Here is a 20,492-nt window from a genome sequence, read left to right on the forward strand (position 1 = left end):
GGATTACTACTCTGCTTTAAAAAAGAATGAAATACTAGCATTCACAGCAACATGGATGGACTTAGAGAAAATTATATTAAATGAAATAAGCCAGGCACAAAAAGAGAAATGCCACATGTTCTCACTTATTTGTGAGAGCTAAAACTAAATAAATAAATACACAAACAAATAAATGATGCTGGGGGAGAAGAAGACACAACAATCACAATTCTTTGAATTTGTTAAGGTAAGTGAACAGATATGATATTGATGGGGAGAGAGGAGGAGGGAGGGGGGAAGAGGAATAGGTAAAGGGACATGCAATATGCAATATACAATATAGATTGTATATTGATAAATCAAAATAAAAAATAAATAAGTAAGTAAATAAAGTGTTTGAAGTGTCTTATTGCCAGAAAGCAATGATGGTTTAAAAATGTCAGGGGTACTATTGAAAGAAGCCAGCTTTAAGGCATTTCATTAGTTAAATTGTTACAAAGTGAGACTCAGAAGGAGAATAATAATTATGGCTAATAGGAATAAATTGAATCTGTGAAAATCTACCACTTTTTAATGATATTCAAAAGGGAAAATTTAAATTAAAGTGCATAAAAACATAGTTGTAATACAAAATGATTCATTAAATATTCTTAAGAGATGAGCTAAATGTATAGGTTCAATCCTTCATTCTCTGGGTAGTAAAACCTCTTAGGGAAATTATTATTATTATTATTATCATCATCATCATCATCATCATCATCACCATCAACATCATCATCATCATCATCATCACCATCATGATTATTATTGTTATCCTCATCTAACTCCCTGGCCCCACATGCTATCAAAAGCACTACTCAGATTCTTAGTCTCTCAGCCTCGTATTCTGGAATCATCAGATGTCAGTAGGAGAAAAGCTGATTCATCTCATAGGGATTCTGCCTTTTATTGAATATTGACCCTCATATTTCAGTACTTACAGGGAATAAAACCCAGCTTCAAAAAATCCTCAATACTTGGAAAGGAATTAGGTGATCTTTGGGTCACTAGGTTCTGGTTCATAATCATATCAAAGATTTAAAAATCCACATCCTATAAACTCTGCTACCCAGTGATATTCTTCTTGTTAGATTACCTTTACCCTGGGACAATATCAAAATAAATATCATTACCTTAGTAGATACTAAAATAATGAGTATTATGGTCATTTTTAAAGAAGGTATAAGAATCAGCGTAGAATAAACTCATGGAATTTATATTTTAAAATGTGTTTAATTTTGTAACTCTTGCTGAGTTTTGTGATTGTTGAGTTTCTGTATAATTTATCTTCTGTTTAAAATATTTGAAGTGTTTTAAATAACAATAATATATTAGCAATGTTATTTGGCTAACATTTGATTAATTTTAATCTTATATCAGCATTTAAAATATATATTCTGTGTTTTATATATTCAATATGTAGGTTTTCTACACTGAGCATCAATTACATCAAAAGCAGTAGGAAGTACTCCTTTCTGTGTAAATATCCCTGAGACAGTAAGGATGCTTCAGAATCCTGGAATTTTGACATGTCTGAGCATGTCTGGCCAACTGTTAAAAAAGGTCAACAGAGTGACCCCCCCCCAGGACCCAAGGCAGCAGCACTGAACCCACACCTGTTGTGGTCTGACCCCCCAAGAGGTCTGGCCCTCCAACCCCCATACCCCAAGGCAGCATCTCTGAATTGGCAGCCCCCATGGGATCCAGGCCAGACACCATGCTGGACCGAGTGGACCATGAAACCCTCTGAGAAAATGACTAAACACCAACAGAGAGATACTAGAAATATTAAAAACCAAGAAAGTACAACACCCACTACCAAAGGAATATAATAACTCTCAAGTTCTAGATCCCATAGAAAAAGAAGTCTTTGAAATAACCAACAAGGAATTTCAAGCAACAATTGTAAGAAAACTAAATGAGATACAAGAAGAATCAGTTAGACAATACAATGAAATGAGAAAAAGTGTTGAGGACCTGAAAGAAGAAATGTACGAAGAAATCCATGCCCTGAAAAAGAATGTAGCAGAGCTTGTGGAGCTGAAGGATTCATTCAACAAAATAAAAAACACAACAGAAAGCTTAACCAGAAGCCTAGAACAAGCAGAAGAGAGAATTTCTGAACTTGAAGATGGCCTGTTCAAAATAACACAGGCAGACAAAAAAACAAAAAAGAACTTTAAAAAATTGAAGAAAATCTAAGAGAGATAACACACAACATTAAATGCTCACATATCCAAATCATGGGTATTCCAGAAGGGGAGAAAAAAGGAAATGGCATTAAAAACATATACAACAAAATAATAGCAGAAAACTTCCCAGGTATAGGAAAAGACACAGATCTTCAGATTCAGGAAGCCCAAAGATCCCCAAACATATTCTACCCAAAAAGGTCCTCTCCAAGACATGTTATAGTCCAATTGGCAAAACTCAAAGACAAAGAGAGAATCTTAAAAGATGCAAGAGAGAAGCGTCAAGTCACCTATAAGGGAGCCCCAGTCAGACTAACATCAGACTTTTCATTGGAAGCCCTAAAAGCCGGAAGAGGATGGGATGATATATTCAAAATACTAAAAGACAAAAATTGCCAGCCAACATACCTTACCCAGCAAGGCTGTCCTTCCAAAACAAAAAACAAATAGTGTATTTCCCAGACAAGCAAAAACTGTGGGAATTCACTACCACATGACCAGCCTTATGAGAAATACTCAAGGGAGTACTGGGTCTGGTAACTGAAAAAAAACCATTACTCCCATAAATATTCAAGATAGAACAAAACCCACCAGCAAAAAAAAAAAGTTAACAGTAAAGACAAAAAAAAAGTTTATCTACCATTCCAAGAAACCAATAAACACAGAAGACAATCAGGAAATCAGAAAGAAAGGAAGAGAAGATATTTTTAAAATCCAAGGAAAAATCAATGAAATGCCAGGAGTAAATCAACACCTTTCAAAAATAACTCTTAATGTAAAAGGATTAAATCTCACACTCAAAAGACACAGACTGACTGATTGGATTAAAAAGATGGACCCAACAATATGCTGCCTTCAAGAGACTCACCTCACCTGTAAAGATATACATAGACTAAGAGTGAAAGGATAGAAAAAGATATACCATGCAAATAGACACAAAAAATGAGCTGGAGTGGCTATTCTTATATCAGATAAAATATACTTTAAACCAAAAACCATAAAAAAAGATAAACAAGGCCACTATATAATGATAAAAGGATCTATCCAACAAGAAGACATAACAATCATAAATGTATATACACCCAACATTGGGGCAGCCAGATTTATAAAGCAAATACTATTAGACCTAAAGAAAGAGATAGACACTAAATATCATAATAGTAGAGGACCTGAACCCCCTACTCCCAACATTGAACAGATCATCTTGGCAAAAAATCATCAGAGAAACACAAGATCTAAACAAAACTTTAAACCAATTGGACATGGCAGATATTTACAAAACATTTCATCCAACAACCTCAGAAAATTCATTCTTCTCATCAGCACCTAGAATATTCTCCAGTAAAGACCACACATTAAGTCAGAAGTCAAGTCTCAACATATTCAAAAAAATGGAATTATTCCATGTATTTTTTCAGATCACAATGGATTAAAATTAGAAATCAATAACAAACAAAATTCTGGAAACTATACAAATACATGGAAATTAAACAACATTCTACTTAATGACATATGGGTCCAAGAAGAAATTAAACAGGATATCCAAAATTTACTGAAACTAATGAAAAAAATGACACATCATACCAAAACTTGTGGGATTCTGCAAAAGCAGTACTAAGGGGGAAATTTATCACATTAAATGCTTACTTCAGAAGAATGGAAAGATGGCAAATAAACAACCTAAGACTTCACCTTAGAGAACTAGAAAAACAAGAACAATCCAAACCCAAAGTTAGTGGGTGGAAAGAAATAATTAAGATCACAGTAGAATTAAATGAAATAGAAATCCAGAAAATGATGCAAAAGATCAACGAAACAAAAAGTTGCATTTTTTTAAAACATAAATAAAATTGACAAACCATTAGAAAGGCTAACTAAATAAGAAGAGAGAAGATCCAAATAACAAAAATTAGAAAGGAAAAAGGTGATATTACAACAGATACCTCACAAAAACAAGGAGCCATTGCAGAGAAATATAAACAACTACATGCCAACAAATTTGAAAAACCGAGGAAATGGATAAATTTCTGGACATGTACAAACTACCAAGACTGAGACAAGAAGTCAAAGAAAATCTGAACAGACCAATAACAGTCAAACAGATTGAAGCTGTTATCAGCAGTCTCCCAACAGAGAAAAGCCCAGGACTGGACGGGTTCACTGCAGAATTCTACCAAACCTTTAAAGAAGAATTAATACCAATTCTCTACAAACTATTACAAAAAAATTCAAACAGGCCATTCTCCCAAACTCATTCTAGGAGGCAAGCATCACCCTGATACCAAAACCAGGCAAAGATTCAACAAAAAAAACAGAACTACATGCCAATATCTTTGATGAATATAAATGCAAAAATCCTCAATAAAATACTAGCTAATAGAATACAACAACACAACATAAAATGATACACCATGATCAAGTGCAATTCATCCCAGGGATGCAATGTTGGTCAATATACACAAATAAATGCGATATACCACATCAACAAAATGAAAGATAAAAACCATATAATGTTCTCTACAGACACTGAAAAAACATTTGACAAAATTCAACATTTGTTCATAAAAAGGACTCTATAAATTGGGTATAGAAGGAAAGCATCTCAACACAATTAAAGCCGTATATGACAAACCACTGCCAGTATCACCCTGAATAGGGAAAACTCAACAACATTTCTCTTAAGAACAGGAACAAGACAAGGATGCCCGCTCTCACCACTCCTATTCAACATAGTGTTGGAAGTACTACCCAGACAAATCAGAGAAGAGAAGGAAATAAAGGCATTCAGATTGGAAAAGATGGAGTCAAATGGTCCCTTTTTGCAGATGACATGATCCTCTATATAAATAGCCTAAATCCTCTACAAAAAACTCTTAGAGTTGATAGATGATGTCAGCAAAGTTGCAGGATACAAAATCAACATGCAAAAATCGGTAGAATTTCTATACTCCAAAAATTACCTAGCAGAAAAAGAAATCAAGAAAGCTAGCCCATTTACAATAGTCACCAAACAAAATAAAACACATAGGAATAAAGTTAAGCAAGGATGTGAAAAATCTCTGCAACAAGAACTACAAACCACTGTTGAGAGAAATTAAAGAGAACACAGGAAGATGGAAAGATATCCCATGCTCTTGGATTGAAAGAATCAACATTGTGAAAATGCCCATACTCCCGAAATTGATATACTAATTAATGCAATCCCCATCAAAATTCCAAAGACATTTTTCTCAGAAATAGAAAAACTATCCTAACATTTATGTGGAATAACAAAAGACCACATATAGCCAAAGCAATTCTGAGCAAAAAAAATAAAGCTGGAGGCATAACACTACCTGAGTTTAAACTATGCTACAAAGCCATAATAACCAAAACAGCATGGTACTGGCATAAAAACAGACACATGGATCAATGGAATAGCATAGAGAATCCAGAAATCAATCCACATACCTACAGCCATCTGATCTTTGACAAAGGCACCAAGTCTACAAACTAGGGAAGAGACTGCCTCTTTAACAGATGCTGGGATAACTGGATATCCACATGCAGGAGAATGAAACTAGACCCATACCTCTCACCATATACCAAAATTAACTCAAAATGTATTAAAGAATTAAATATACACCCTGAGACAGTAAAACTTCTTAAAGAAAACATAGAGGAAACACTACAGGAAGTAGGACTGGACACAGACTTCATGAATAGGAGCCCAAAAGTATGGGCAACCAAAGGAAAAATAAATAAATGGAATTGTATCAAACTATAAAGCTTCTGCACAGCAAAAGAAATAATTAACAGAGGTAAAAGACAGCCAACAGAGTGGGAGAAAATATTTGCAAAATAAACATCTGACAAAGGATTAATATCCAGAATATACAAGGAACTCAAACAACTTTACAGCCAAAAAACAGATGACCCAATTAAAAAATGGGCAAAGGAGCTAAATAGGCATTTCTCAAAGGAAGATATATGAATGGCCAACAGACACATGAAAAAATGCTCAACATCACTCAGTATTTGGGAAATGCAAATCAAAACCACACTGAGATACCATCTCACCCCAGTTAGGATGGCTAATATCCAAAAGACTGAGAATGATAAATGCTGATGAGGTTGCAGAGAAAAAGGAACTCTCATGCACTGTTGGTAGGACTGCAAAATGGTGCAGCCGTTATGCAAAAATGGTATGGAGGTTCCTCAAATAATTGCCGATAGATCTACCATATGACCCAGCTATCCCACTGCTGGGAATATACCCAGAGGACTGGAAATCATCATGCTGAAGGGATACCTGTACTGCAATGTTCGTTGCAGCACTCTTTACAATAACCAAGAATTTGGAACCAGCCCAAATTTCCCATCAGCAGATGAACAGAGAAGGAAACTGTGGTGTATCTACACAATGGAATACTACTCTGTTATAAAAAAGAATGAAATACTACCATTCACAACAACATGGATAAACTTAAAAGAAAATTATATTAAGTGAAACAAGTCAGGCACAGAAAGAGAAATACCACATGTTCTCACTTATTTGTGGAAGCTAATAATAAACAAATATACAAACAAATAAAGGGTAGGAGGGAAGAAGACACAACAATCACAACAATTCCTTGAACTGGTTAGGACAAGTGAACAGATATGACGTAGTGTTGGGGGATGGAGGGGAAGGAGTGAGGAAAGAGGAACGAAAGAGAAATGAAATAGGGGGCAAAGGCACACGAAAATCAACTACAATGTATAGTGAGAAGTTAAAATAAAATAAAATAACAATACGTGTTTTATAAAACACACACCAAAGAAAAAAACCATAACATTCAACATTATAGAATGGTTGCTTTGGTTTGGTGGGGAGGGGGAGGAGTGGCATACAGGGACAAGTGAGAATTAACAATTAAAATGGGAATTTTCTTGCATGGACATTTTGAGTACATATTCCTCTCAGGTAAAACCTTCTGTATAAAAGTTCAAAATTAAAGAATATGTGTTATTAGAATTGTATGGATAGGGGCTGACTCCATGGCTCACTCGGGAGAGTGCGGTGCTGGGAGCGCCGTGGCGCTGGGAGTGCAGCAGTGCTCCCGCGGCAGGTTCGGATCCTACATAGGGATGGCCGGTGCGCTCGCTGGCTGAGCGCGGTGCGGACGACACCAAGCCAAGGGTTACGATCCCCTTACTGGTCACATAAAAAAAATAAATAATAAATAAATAAATAAATAAAAATAAAAAAAGAATTGTATGGATAGTATTGTTAAGGGAAATTTTATACGTTGACATTGTGAATGTGTCTCTTGGTTATTTCAGTCTGCTTGAGAGTAAAATTTCATTAAACTTAGACTATGAGAATTCTTCTCAGTGTAGTCAGAAGTACCAATGGGTAAATAAAATAGTACTCCAAAAATTCTAAAATACACATGCTGACTTTTTAGTTAAGAAAAAAAAAAAACCAGAATGAGAGAAAATAGATTTGTGACAAAGTAATTGAAGTCCAATTCTCTGTTTTTCACACATTTTGAATAAGAGATTCACACCTGCCATTTATAGAAGTGCAGTTTTCACAGAGTCCTGAGGGTGAATATCCAACTTCTTTATGGAAAATTAAGGAATGTAGCTTTGCAAGTAGAATCAATATTAAAAATACAGATTATTGATTTGAGATGAATATTTGCACAAGCATTGTGGACCCTGTGCTAAGGTGAAATTACAATTCTTTATGCCAGAGATCATTTCTAAGATGGGCTTCAGCTTTGAATGTTGTTTCAGACACACTCCAACTAGAAGGTTTATTGATTCCAAATTAGATAAGATTGTGGATTTTAAACTATAGAGTCAATATTACAAGGTTGTAAACATGACACTGCAAAATTCCAGAATGTTAGAATGTATTATTCAATCAACAATAAATACACATTTGGAGACTTTTGGATGAATATATGAGAAAAACTACGCATTTCATGTCTTTCTGGTATGCTCTTTGCAGGCTTCACTATATTTTTGTAGTAACAGTATGAAGCTGGCCAGTTAGCTCGGTCAGTTAGAGCACAGCCTTGTAACCCCAAGGTCTAAGGGTTCAGATCCCCTTACTGGCCAGCTGCCAAAAATAAATATATAAATACATATTAAATTATAGTATGAAGTATTTTTGTTTGTTTTCATTATTATTTTTTAAATGTATCATCAAAATGACAGATATTATTGTGGTATAATTCTGGCTAAGTTAAATGCCTGCAGAACTATTAAGTGATAGAGTCAAAGACCAACCTTCATTATATCCTCTGTACATTACTCTTGCACATGGGTGTTGGTACCGTGCAGGTGACTCAAAAGGCCACTAATTTAACTTCTGACGTGCTCAATAACACTTTCTAAAAATCACACACACACACACAGATTTTTCCCCATCTACCTAAAAGTATTTAAGTGAACAGATTTTTATAATTCCATGTGTATAATTTTATTTTAACCTATAATGTAGATACTATCAACGAATTCTGTTGATTCTGTTGAAGAATTGGCTATTTTAAATATCTTTTTCTTTAATTTGGTAAAAAAATTTTTTAAAAATATTTTAAAGTATGTATTTTTTAATTTAAGGATACAAACATTATGTAATGGAATCTGGACTTTTTATTTTTAGAAACAGCTCTTTAGTATCTGTCCTTATCCTTTACAATATAAAAGTTTGTGCTTTCCCTATAGGATGATATTAGAGTAAGTTAGTAAAAAGAAAAGTAGAATAATGCTGTCAGATGCCCTGTGTGCGTGCGTGTGTGTGTGTGTGTGTGTGTGTGTGTTTACTCTTTACCACATAAAATTTGGTTTCTAAGGTTAGAAAAGAAAAACGGAGTTATTTTCTAATAATCTTATTGCCTAGCTCTACTCTCTACAAACCATCATTTTTATTCTTTCAGATTTATGTACTCATTTGGTATAATACATTCCCACCCAAGGCATAAATAAAAGGATGATAATTTATTCTTAGAAGTGTTCTTCTTTAATACTGTTTCACAGTGAAAATATGGACATCATGGTAAAAACAAAATTTCCCCTCTTCATTTAAAAATGAAAAAATCATAGGTAGCTTCTGTAAACTTGTGACTCACCTGCTTCTATTCTTATACAATATAAATGGCTCATCAAAGGTTGTGTTAATCTTTTTAAGTAATGAAAATTCCTATTGGTCTTGTTTTTATACATTAAATTGAACCAAATGTTTTGATGCCTCTCAAAAGCTGTCCAATTGCTATAATAATTAGAAATGTGTGAAAGTCTAAAGTATCTACATGACAATTTCATTGAAGCTTTCAGAGCTCTATAGAAATACATTTCAACCTTAAATGGCAATCCAGGCAGAAGCCTTTGAAGTAAATTGTTTACGTTGATTTGCAATCCCATAAGCCTTTATAGTAAACTATCCTCTTTGAATTTACAGCCTTGCTTAATTCAGCAGAAAATTGTTTTCTTACTGTTTCGGAGACCCACTTAGACAACAAGCAGAATTAGAAGAATTTGGGCCGAGCCCATGGCGCACTCGGTAGAGTGCTGCACTGGGAGCGCGGCGACGCTCCCGCCGCGGGTTCGGATCCTATATAGGAATGACCGGTGCACTCACTGGCTGAGTGCCGGTCACGAAAAAATGACAAAAAAAAAAGAATTAGAAGAATTTGTTCTGCGATGATGATAAAGGAAGGTTTGAAAATCCCTTTGATAACTAGACAGACAGAAATGACTACACGAGGAACAGCCTCTGCTCACAGAGAACTGAATTCCGCACCTCTGGCTACAGAAGGCATTGGAGGTGAGAAAGTATTCATCACAGCCCCTGGTGCAGGTCGGGCAGCCAAATGATTGTTCCTATAAAACAGCAGCAGAGAAACTTACCTACTCAAAAATTCCCATCTCCAGATAATGTGCATAGAACTTAGATTCTTCCTGTGTGTATGTAACTCTGAAACAGCACTTTATACACTTTCTAAAGATCAATTATATCAGAGTAACTATGGCTTGTGAAAGTAAAAAAGGGAAGTGAGCAATATCTTAAGAAAACCTGATGGATAAGAAACACAGCCATTATGAAGCTTATTATGGTAATGAAGAAATTTTTGAGAGAAATTAAAATCCTTTGTAAAATCCTTTAGTATAATCCAATATTATACTATCTAATGTTTCATGATGAAGAAAATATACAAGACCCTTCTTTTATTATGCCTGTTTCATGGTATACTCACAACTCTGAAAAGTTATATTGAGAGTCAGCTATGTACTGACAGAGAGACAGCACGTGGACAGGTGAAAACCACACGCTCTGCCCCAAAGAGGATTCCTGACTCTGAATCCCAGCTCCACCATTTACTAACCATGTGTCCTTACCAAATTTTCCAATCACTCTGTGCCTTATTTTTTCATCTTTTAAATGGGAATACTAATAATAGTTACATCCTAGGTGTAGTGAAGGTTAAAAACAACACCTTTGAGTCTGACAAACACTGTGTAAGTGTTGACTTATTAATATTGTGTTATTACTTTATAAGCACTAATTTTCTGTAATCAGAGAATGGAAGAGTGAAGCAAAGAAGCCTGGATGTTCTAAGCAGGTAGATACTCAAGTTGATCCAATTGTGATCCAATGGTAAGAGGTTAGCGAGTAGATACTATTCTTTGTTTTATACCTGATGGAAGTGATGGCAGTCATTGTTTTCTGTCACTTTTAGAGCTTTTCTTTTTCTTCTTATCATGAGCATTTATTATTTTATCTGCCAAAGATTATTTCCACCTTCTTCTGGAAGGCACACACAATTTCCTTTGAAAATTATCCCTCCCTGACAAAAATGAAAGACATATTCCACCAAATTTAAAAAGGGTGATTGACCTGGGCCTGGCCAGGCAGCCAATGTGTTGGCTGAATGTTACAAATGAGCTGCTGCTGATCTGTTATGTGGGGTTTAATATGTAAATACTGGATGAAAGAAGCTCACGTGACTGTGAGATCAGTAAAATGGGATCACATCAGCTTGAGGGTGTCTACGAATATGTCCTGCCATCCTTTGTCTTCCTCAGGGGAAAGTCCAGCAGCAGTGGGGAGAATGAGGCCAATATACAGAGAGAAACAGAGCTGGGGGCAAAGCAAGAGACCCAGTGAGACCATTTGAGCCTCTGGATTCTTGAGGCCTTCTCTACCTCTGGATTTCCAAGGAATGTAAGCTAATAAATTGCTTGTTTTTGCTTCATCCGGTTTTACTTGCATTTCCAACCACTGCAATGGGCAGAGTGCCAACTAAGCCAAAAATACCACAAATGGATGATTCTAAAATGTAGATTTGACTGAATAGATGGGCAAGTAAAAGAAAGTGTGAATCTCACATTTTGCAGTAACACAATAGCAAAGTAGCTCATGTATCTATCACTTATTGTATCTTGGGTCTTGGACCGTGTGTCAACCAAGGTGGGAACATTAATCTGCAAGGTAGATAAACATCAGATTGCTGATGTACTTATAATCTCTTGTAACTTTCAGTAATACCAGAATGGAAAGAGTTAAAATTCAGCCTAAGCTGGACTATGTGAGCACAGATAGAGAAAAAATAAACAGCTTTTAAAAAGGTCCCTGGACTATAACCAGTGACTGTCAAGTATCGTATAATCATAAACTTCGTAGAATTGCAAAAAGTTGTATTCCCTGTTCGAGATAATTTGAATTCTCTGTTTTAGATTAATTTCAGCAAACCTAAAAACAGAGAAAACACATTGAGAAATAAGGTTGGAATCTTGGAAAATTCAGGGCAATGGGGTGGGGGTGGGGGCACTTGATCCTCCAGGCCTCTCCCAACACCTGGTGCTTTACAGTCCCTTATGCAACACAAGTATAATTTCCTACATTAAAGTGTGCTTTTCACTAGGACAAGCTTGGAGGCAAAGGGCAGGTAAGTTCTGCTTTGACAGCCCTGCTTATAATTTTTTATTGCTATTAGGCAAAAGCCAACACAGCCTTTTAAATTGAAAATTAGGGAAAAGGACAAAACCCATATGCCAATTGCTAATGGTACAGAAAATACTCAAATGCTGCCTCAATTCAAAATTCAGACTGGTAAAAACGTTGGCCTTGATTACTAGCTAATGAAATCCATAAGAACCAGCCAATTAGACTTTTATGAGAGCTAAATTGTCAGAGAAACCTAAGCTTCCTATCCAGGGACCTCTGATTGCTCAACATCCCTGTTAATTTTTAGGCCATAAAACTGACACAAACAGCAACTGAACTGCTGAACTTGTACAGTCACCAGTAGCAGAAGTCTTAAGCCTACCTTTTCAAGTCTTGCATTGGATACAACAAGGAAGAGAGATCTTACAGTGAGCAGAGTCTCAGACAACCAAACAGGCAGAACAAAAAACTTGCACATAGTCCAGAGTGGGAAAACTGTGCAGCTTCTGCCCATCTGGACATGATATAAATTCAGGATCAGTAACCATTATTACCAGTACCTTTTTCTCTATTTCCAAATGGAAAGTATTCAACCTTTCCTCCCACTATGTTTTGGATAAGTTAATCACATATTACAGGAGCCTGAGAGACCATTTGTGCATCTGATCAAACAGATCCCAAATTTGGAATTGGTAGAGGAACTAGATATTATTGCATAATAACTACATTTTAGCCCACACAGAAGGCAGGAATAGGACCACCATGACAGGGCAAAGCTCTGGGCAGCCCCAACCACCCACTTGCACAGAAAGAAGGTGGAGTGCCACCACTGGGACAGGGAGTCCCTGCGCCACTTCCATGGAAGTAGTCTGCAACAGCAAACACCACAGCTTCTACCACCGAAAGGACAGCTTGCCACCACAGTAGTAGCCATGACCCCTATGCAGGAGGCCTGCTACATATTTAAGTGTATTGACACAAGGAAAGTCACAACAGGAGCATGGAAAAAGAAGAGGAAGTCTTTCTCCTCAAAGTCCACTCCAGAGTAATAGAAGAAGCAACTGATCTACCAGATGACCAGAAATCAATGTAAAGATACTAGAAACATGAGAAAAAAAAAAAAAAAAGAAAAGAAAATACAACACCTCCAAAGGATTTTGTAATTCTCAAGTACCAGATGCTACAGAATAAGAAACCCCTGAAATGTCTGAAAAGGAATTCCAAGTAACAATCTTAAGGGAACTCACTGAAGTATGAGAAGACACAGTTAGACAACAAAATGAAACAAGAAAAAAAATCCAGACTATGAAGGAAGAGATTTACAAAGAGATTAATACTTGAAAAAGAATGTAGCAGAACTCCTGAAACTGAAAGATTCTTTCAACTAAATAAAAAAAACCAACCAACAGCTTAAGCAGCACATTAGAGCAAGCAGAAGAAAGAATTTCTGATCTTGAAGATGCTCTTTATGAAATAACTCAGGTGGACAAAAAAATGAAAAAATAATTTTAAAAAATGAAGAAAGTCTAAGAGAACTAGCAGACAACCTTAAGTGCACATACATCCAAATAATGGTGTTCCAGAGGGGAGGAGAAGGGTAAAATCATTCAAAATCTATTAAATGAGATAATAATGGAAAACTTTCCAGATACAGGGAGAGACATGGACCTTCAGATTGAGGAAGATCAAAGATCCCCAAACAGATTCAATAAAAAAAAAATCCTCTCCGAGACTCATTAAACTCAAACAGGCAAAGCTCACAGACAAAGAGAGAATCCCAAAAGCAGCAAGAGAAAAGCATCAAATCACTTATAAAGGAGCCCTATCAGACAACAGGAGAACTCTCAACTAAAACACTGCAGGTGAGAAGAAAATAGGATGACATATTCAAAATACTAAAAGAAACTAGGTATAGAAATTACAAAAAAAGAGAAAACTACAGACCAATATCACGGATGAACACAGATGCAAAATGTTCATCAACATATTAGCAATCAGAGTACAGCAACACATCAAAAATATTATATATTATGACCAAGTGGGATTCATCCCAGGAAGACAAGAATGGTTCAACATACACAGGTCAATAAATGTGATACACCACCTCAACAAAATTAAGAACAAACACCATGTAATTATCTCAATCAACACCAAAAATGTGTTTGACAAAATTCAGCAGCCTTCACTATAAAGGCTGTCAGCAAATTAGGTATAGAAGGAAAGTATCTCAACACAATAAAAGCCATATATGAAAAACCCACTGCCAATATCATCCTGAATGAACAGGAACAAGGCAAGGATGCCCACTCTCACTAATCCTATTGAAAATAGCATTAGAAGTACTAGCAAGTTAAATCAAACAAGAGAAAGAAATAAAGGGCATCCAGATTAGAAGAGACAAAGTCAAACTGTCCCTGTTTTCAGAAGACATGATCCTATATATAGAAAAACCTTAAGACTCTATCAAAAAGCTCTTAGAGCTGATCAACAATTTCAGTAATGTTTCAGTGTAGAAAATCAACATCTAAAAATCAGAAGTGTTTTATTCCCCAATAACAGACTAGCAGAAAAAGAAATCAAGAAATTAAGCCCATTTACTCTAGTTGCCTCCAAAATAAAATACCTAGGAATCAATTTAACCAAGGAGGTGAAAGATCTCAACAAAGAAAACCATGAATCATTACTGATAGAAATTAAAGAAGACACAAAAAGGTAGAAAGACACTCCATGCTCTTGGACTGGAAGAATCAACATTATGAAAATGTCCATACCACCCAAAGTGATCTACAGATTCAATGCAATTCCCATCAAAATACTAATGACATTCTTCACAGAAATAGAAAAAAAATCTTAAAATTCATATGGAACAACAAAAGACCCCACACAACCAAAGAAATCCTGAGCAAGAAAATAAAGCCAGTGGCATAATACTACCTGACTTCAGATTATCCTACAAAGCTATAGTAACCAGAACAGCATGGTACTGGCTAAAAATAGACACTTAGGCCAGTGGAACAGAATGGAGAACCCAGAAATCTATCCACATACTTACAGCAAACTGATCTTTGGCAAAGGCAACAAGAATATACATTGAGGAAAAACTGCCTCTTCAATAAATAGTGCTCAGAAAACAGGACATCATGTGTAGAAGAATGAAACTAGACCTGCACCTCTCACCATATGCCAAAATCAATTCAAAATGGATTAAAGACCTGAAACTATAAAGCTTCTAAAGGAAAATGCAGGGGATACACTTCAGGAAGTAGGACTGGGCAATAACTTTCTGAATAAGACCCCGAAAGCACAAGCAACAAAAGAAAAAATAAATAAATGTGATTGTGTCTAACTAAAAAGCCTTTGCATAGCAAAAGAAACAATCAACAGAGCAAAAAGACAACCTACAGAGGGGCAGGAAATATTTGCAAACTATACATCCAACAAGGGATTTATACCCAGAATATATAAGAAACTCAAACAACTACACAGCAGGAAACAAATAACTCATTTTTTAAAAGGGCAAAGGAGCTGAATAGAAATTTTTCAAAGGAAGACATACAAATAGCCAAAAGGAACTATATGCTCAACATTGCTAATCATCTTGGAAATGCAAATTAAAATCACAGTGAGATGTCACCTCACCTCAGTTAGACCAGCTATAATCAAAAAGACTGAGAATAACAAATGCTGGCAAGGATGTAGAGAAAAGGAACCTATTCTATAGTATTGGTGGGACTGTAAATTGGTACATCCACTATGGAAAACAGTATGGAGGTTTCTCAAACAACTACAGATAGATCTACCATATGATCCAGCAATCCCACTGTTGGGTGTACACCCAAAGGAATTGAAATCATCATGTCAAAGAGGTACATGGACTTACATGTTTACTGCAGCTCTGTTTACAATAGCCAAGTGTTTGAAGCAACCTAATCAATGGATGACTGGATAAGGAAAATGTATATATATGCACCGTGGAACACTACTCAACCATAAAAAAGAATGAAATTCTGTCATTCACAGCAACATGGATGAGCTTGGAGAAAATTTTGTTAAGTGAAATAAGTAGGCACAGATGGAAAGATACCATCTGACCTCATCAGGTGGAAGCTAAGAGAGAAAGAAGGAAGAAAAGTGATGTGTTGGTCTTGCAGAAGGAAAGAACAGACCTGGGTTGTTGGGGGGAGGGGAACAGGAGGAAGGTGGGGATAGGTTGGGTGGGAAACATGGGGAATAATTGCAATTTGTGGTAGTGGGCATGCTAATAGTATTGATTTGATCACCACATCTTGGGGTACAGGTGCTGATGGTCATCTCTGTGCCCCATGAATATGCATAATCTAAAAAATCCACTAGAAAAATAAAGCATAAATTTTTTTTTAATGTATTTCGCTTAAAATAAAATTAAAATAATACAAAAACTGCATGTTATTGAAGAAATAAACTAGTTGTTATGCTTTGGTGAAAGACTAATTCCACTCTCAATCAAACATTGAAGAGCTAGTTGACACATTTTTGAAATTATAGTTATACATAAGGTTCAAAGTTTAAACACAAAGAGAAAATGGAAAGCTCACAATCTTAGACAATTCAAAATTTCAGAAATAAATAGGACACACACATGCATGTGCACACACACACACACAAAGAACATAGAGTCAAAGTTACGAATGTCAGTTCTTTCTCATATTACACCATAAATCAGTGGGATTCAAATTTTAATTCCAGTAGGGATTACAATGAAACTTGACAAGCTGATTCTAAAATTTACAAGAAAAAAGTAAATATGAAGAATTGCCAAAACAAATTTTTGTTTTTTTTAATTTAACACCTTTATTGAAATATAATTGACATACAATAAACTGCACATAGTTAACTGTACATTTTGATACATTTTGACATGCATATACTCATGAAATTGTCATCACAATCAATAGAGTGAACATACTCATTACCCTCAAAAGTTTCTTTGTTTGTAAACCCCTCTCTCCTGGACTTCCCTGTCCCTTGCTGGGTACAGATTTCTAAACTGTTTTTCTTTCATCACTCCACTATCTTCAGGTTCACATTGTTTCTGATGAAAATCTGATCTCATTCTTAATTTTCTTCCTTTATGCTATGTAATGTGTCTTTTGTTCTCTGGTTGCTTTTAAGAATTTTTCTTTATCGCTAGCTTTGAACAGTTTGATCATGCATGATATGCTTTGGTGAAATTTTTGCCCTTTTTGTGTCTTTTGCCCTTTGGGTTTGTTGAACTTCACACTGTGCACTATAGTTTTTTTTTTTTTAATTGAATTTGTAAAATTTTAGTCATGATTTCTTGTTTTTTATGTATCCTGTTTCTTTCTCTTTTTTCCTTTTGGAAAACCAATCACACATGTATTAGGTTGCTTAAAGTTGTTGCATAGCTCACCAATTCTCCCTTTATTATTATTTTAGTTTTTCTGCTCTTTGTTTTGCATTCTATACTTTCTTCTTCTGTGTGTTCAAGTTCATCAATTATTTCTGCTGCAATATCCAGTCAACCATCAATCCCACCCAGAGTACTTTTTATTTCTGATTCATATTTTCAGTTCTGGAATTTTGATTTGGAACTTTGTGTATCTTCTATGTCTCTACTTAACATGCTCAATCTTTCCTCTAGCTAGTCAACCATGCAAAATGCAGCTCTAATAACTGTCTTAATGTCTGTTAATAATAATACATTTATTAATTCTGGTTTGCTGCTGATTGGTTGATTTTTATCCTAGTACAGAGTTGTATTTTTCTCCTAATTTGGAGTTGTATTCCTGTTTTTTTCCTTGCCTTTCTTATAAAATGGCACACATTGTGAATTTTCTCTCAGGTGCTGGAGATTTTTGCATTGATATAAATATTACTAAGCTTTGTTTCGAGACGCACTTAAGTTACTTGGGAAGAGTTCCTACTTTTGAGATTTGTTGGGAAGTACCAGAGAAGCATTTATCCTAGGGATAACTATAGCCATCTTGGATTTCCTGGATTCCCAGCTCCAACATCTCAAGTCAGAAAGTCTACCAAGGTGTGCCTGGGTTTTCCCTTCCTGCTTCAATGTCTGGAATGCTCAAGGCACAAGCTGTAGCAATTATAGAACTAACCATGTTTATTTCCTGTTTTTCATTGATCACTGTCCTTTTTTATTCTGATATCCAATGTCTTGAAAACTATAGTTTCATATATTTTGCCCAGTTTTTAGTTGCTTCTGCTGGGAGGGTAAATCTGGTCCCTGTTGTTCCACCTCAGTTGAAAGTGAAAAATAGCTAAGACAATTTGAAGCAAAAATGTAAGAGAATTTGCTCTATGAGAAAATAAGTGAAATACCGAAAATACAGTGTGGGATTTAAAAACTGACCTGTTGGACAGAAAATGAAGTATATGTATATGGAAAATTAGTGTCCAATAATTATAACTTTTTTGAATTAGTAGAGAACCTATAGACTACTTAAAAATGATACTGGAAACATTGACAAGCATTTTGGGAAAACTAGAGTTACATGCCTTCCTCACACACACACACACAAAACTCACGACGGATTAAAGATCTAAAATAAAATAAGCAAAATTATAAAAATTATAAAATAAACAATATTATAAAAGTTTTAAAAGAAAATAAATGAGAGTGTGGAAGCTCTCTGTAAACAAAAAGTATAAGCCATAAAGCTAGATTGATAAATGTGACTATGTTAAAATTAAAAATATCTCTGCCACCAAACAATTCCACCATAGGCAATATTAAAAGGTAAGTGACAGATGGGGACAAGTACACATATAGCAGACATTGAATTAATATTAAAATATGTAAAAGACTTAACAAATAATGGAAATAACAGACCAATGGAAAAGAGCAAAGAATATAAACAACTATTTATACAACAGGAAATGCATATAGCCAAGGAGCATATAAAGTATGGTCAAGCATTTTTTCAATATTGCATTGGCAAGAATTAGTTTGTTAATATCAAATTTTGTAGAGTTTGGGGAAATAAGTAATCCCTCAAAATTTAAAAATTGTGTGTCTTATGACCAATAGTTTTATTTCCTATTATATACCTAAGTTGAACATCACAGACCAAGAGAAATAAACTGATTTTCATTGCAATATTGTTTATTATTATTAATAAAAGATTTAGAAACAATTTGTACTTCTATTAGAAGGAAATAATTAAATTACAAATAAATTGTATACACATTATGACATACTATGTATTAAGTTAAAAATGACATGGAATTCTCAAGGGGGTTTACTGTGGTGGGGGGAAGGAGGTAGAGGCAATTTTTTAATAAAATATGTAGAATGGCAACTTCTCTGTCAAAAAACACAAACATGCACACACACAGCAGTACTGTATATTTCTCTAAATACTTGAGTGTATGTGTTGAAATACTCACTAACATGGTAATTTGAGATTAAAAAAGGGCATTACCCGTGGTAGTCAAAAGGTATTTCACCTTAATCCATACTTCAATTTTGAACAATGAGAATGCATTCTACATTCCTTGTGTAATTGTATAAATTATACTAAACAAACAGGAACTAGAAAATGAATCATATGTGGGGGAAGAAGTACACGTATGAAGGTTTGCACGTGTGTGTTAGGAGGCAATTAGAGAAATGTCTTGGATGCCTGTCATTTTTGTTCACAGCATCCGTTCCCCCTTTCCCAGTTAATAGAACCATTAAGTTCCTTTTTGTGGTTTTATTTGGTTTTTGTTTGCTTAAACTGGTTCAAATTGGATTTGTATCATTTGAAACTAAGTAAGTTCTTATTTTCTTACTAGGACACTTTCTGTTGTTCATTATGTTTTAAAAATATAAAAACAGCATGTTACTATATAACCTCTTGATTCTCTTCAAAAAAAATGAGTCACTTAACAAGTATGGAGCATGAGTTAATCTCATGGGAGTAGAAAGGAAGAGTGGGAAAGGAATGGTGCTTTGGAAACTTGCTTTAAGAAATGTCTGCATGACTAAACAGAATAAAGTTTTCATTTCTGTATTCTTTCAATGAGGCTACCAATCCAAACCATGTGGGCTTAAAATTGTAGACAAATAAGTTAAAAGGTAAGGAGTAATAAAGTATATAAGATTCTTTTTTTAAAAAAAAATTGTATTGAAACATATTGATTGTACATGTTTATGAGGTACAGAGTTATATCTCAATACACGTATGCAACGTGTGATAATCCATTCTGGGCACTCAGCATATTCATTCCTGCAAAATCCAATCATTTCTTCATGATGTCTACATCTAATCTTCTCTCTTCTAGTCATTTGGTAACATGCAGTAAATCATTGTTAATTATAGATTCCTGGGGTGACTGTACACCACTTATTTTTTCTATCTAGC

Source organism: Cynocephalus volans, chromosome 2, assembly GCF_027409185.1.
Source record: "Cynocephalus volans isolate mCynVol1 chromosome 2, mCynVol1.pri, whole genome shotgun sequence".
NCBI lineage: Eukaryota > Metazoa > Chordata > Mammalia > Dermoptera > Cynocephalidae > Cynocephalus > Cynocephalus volans.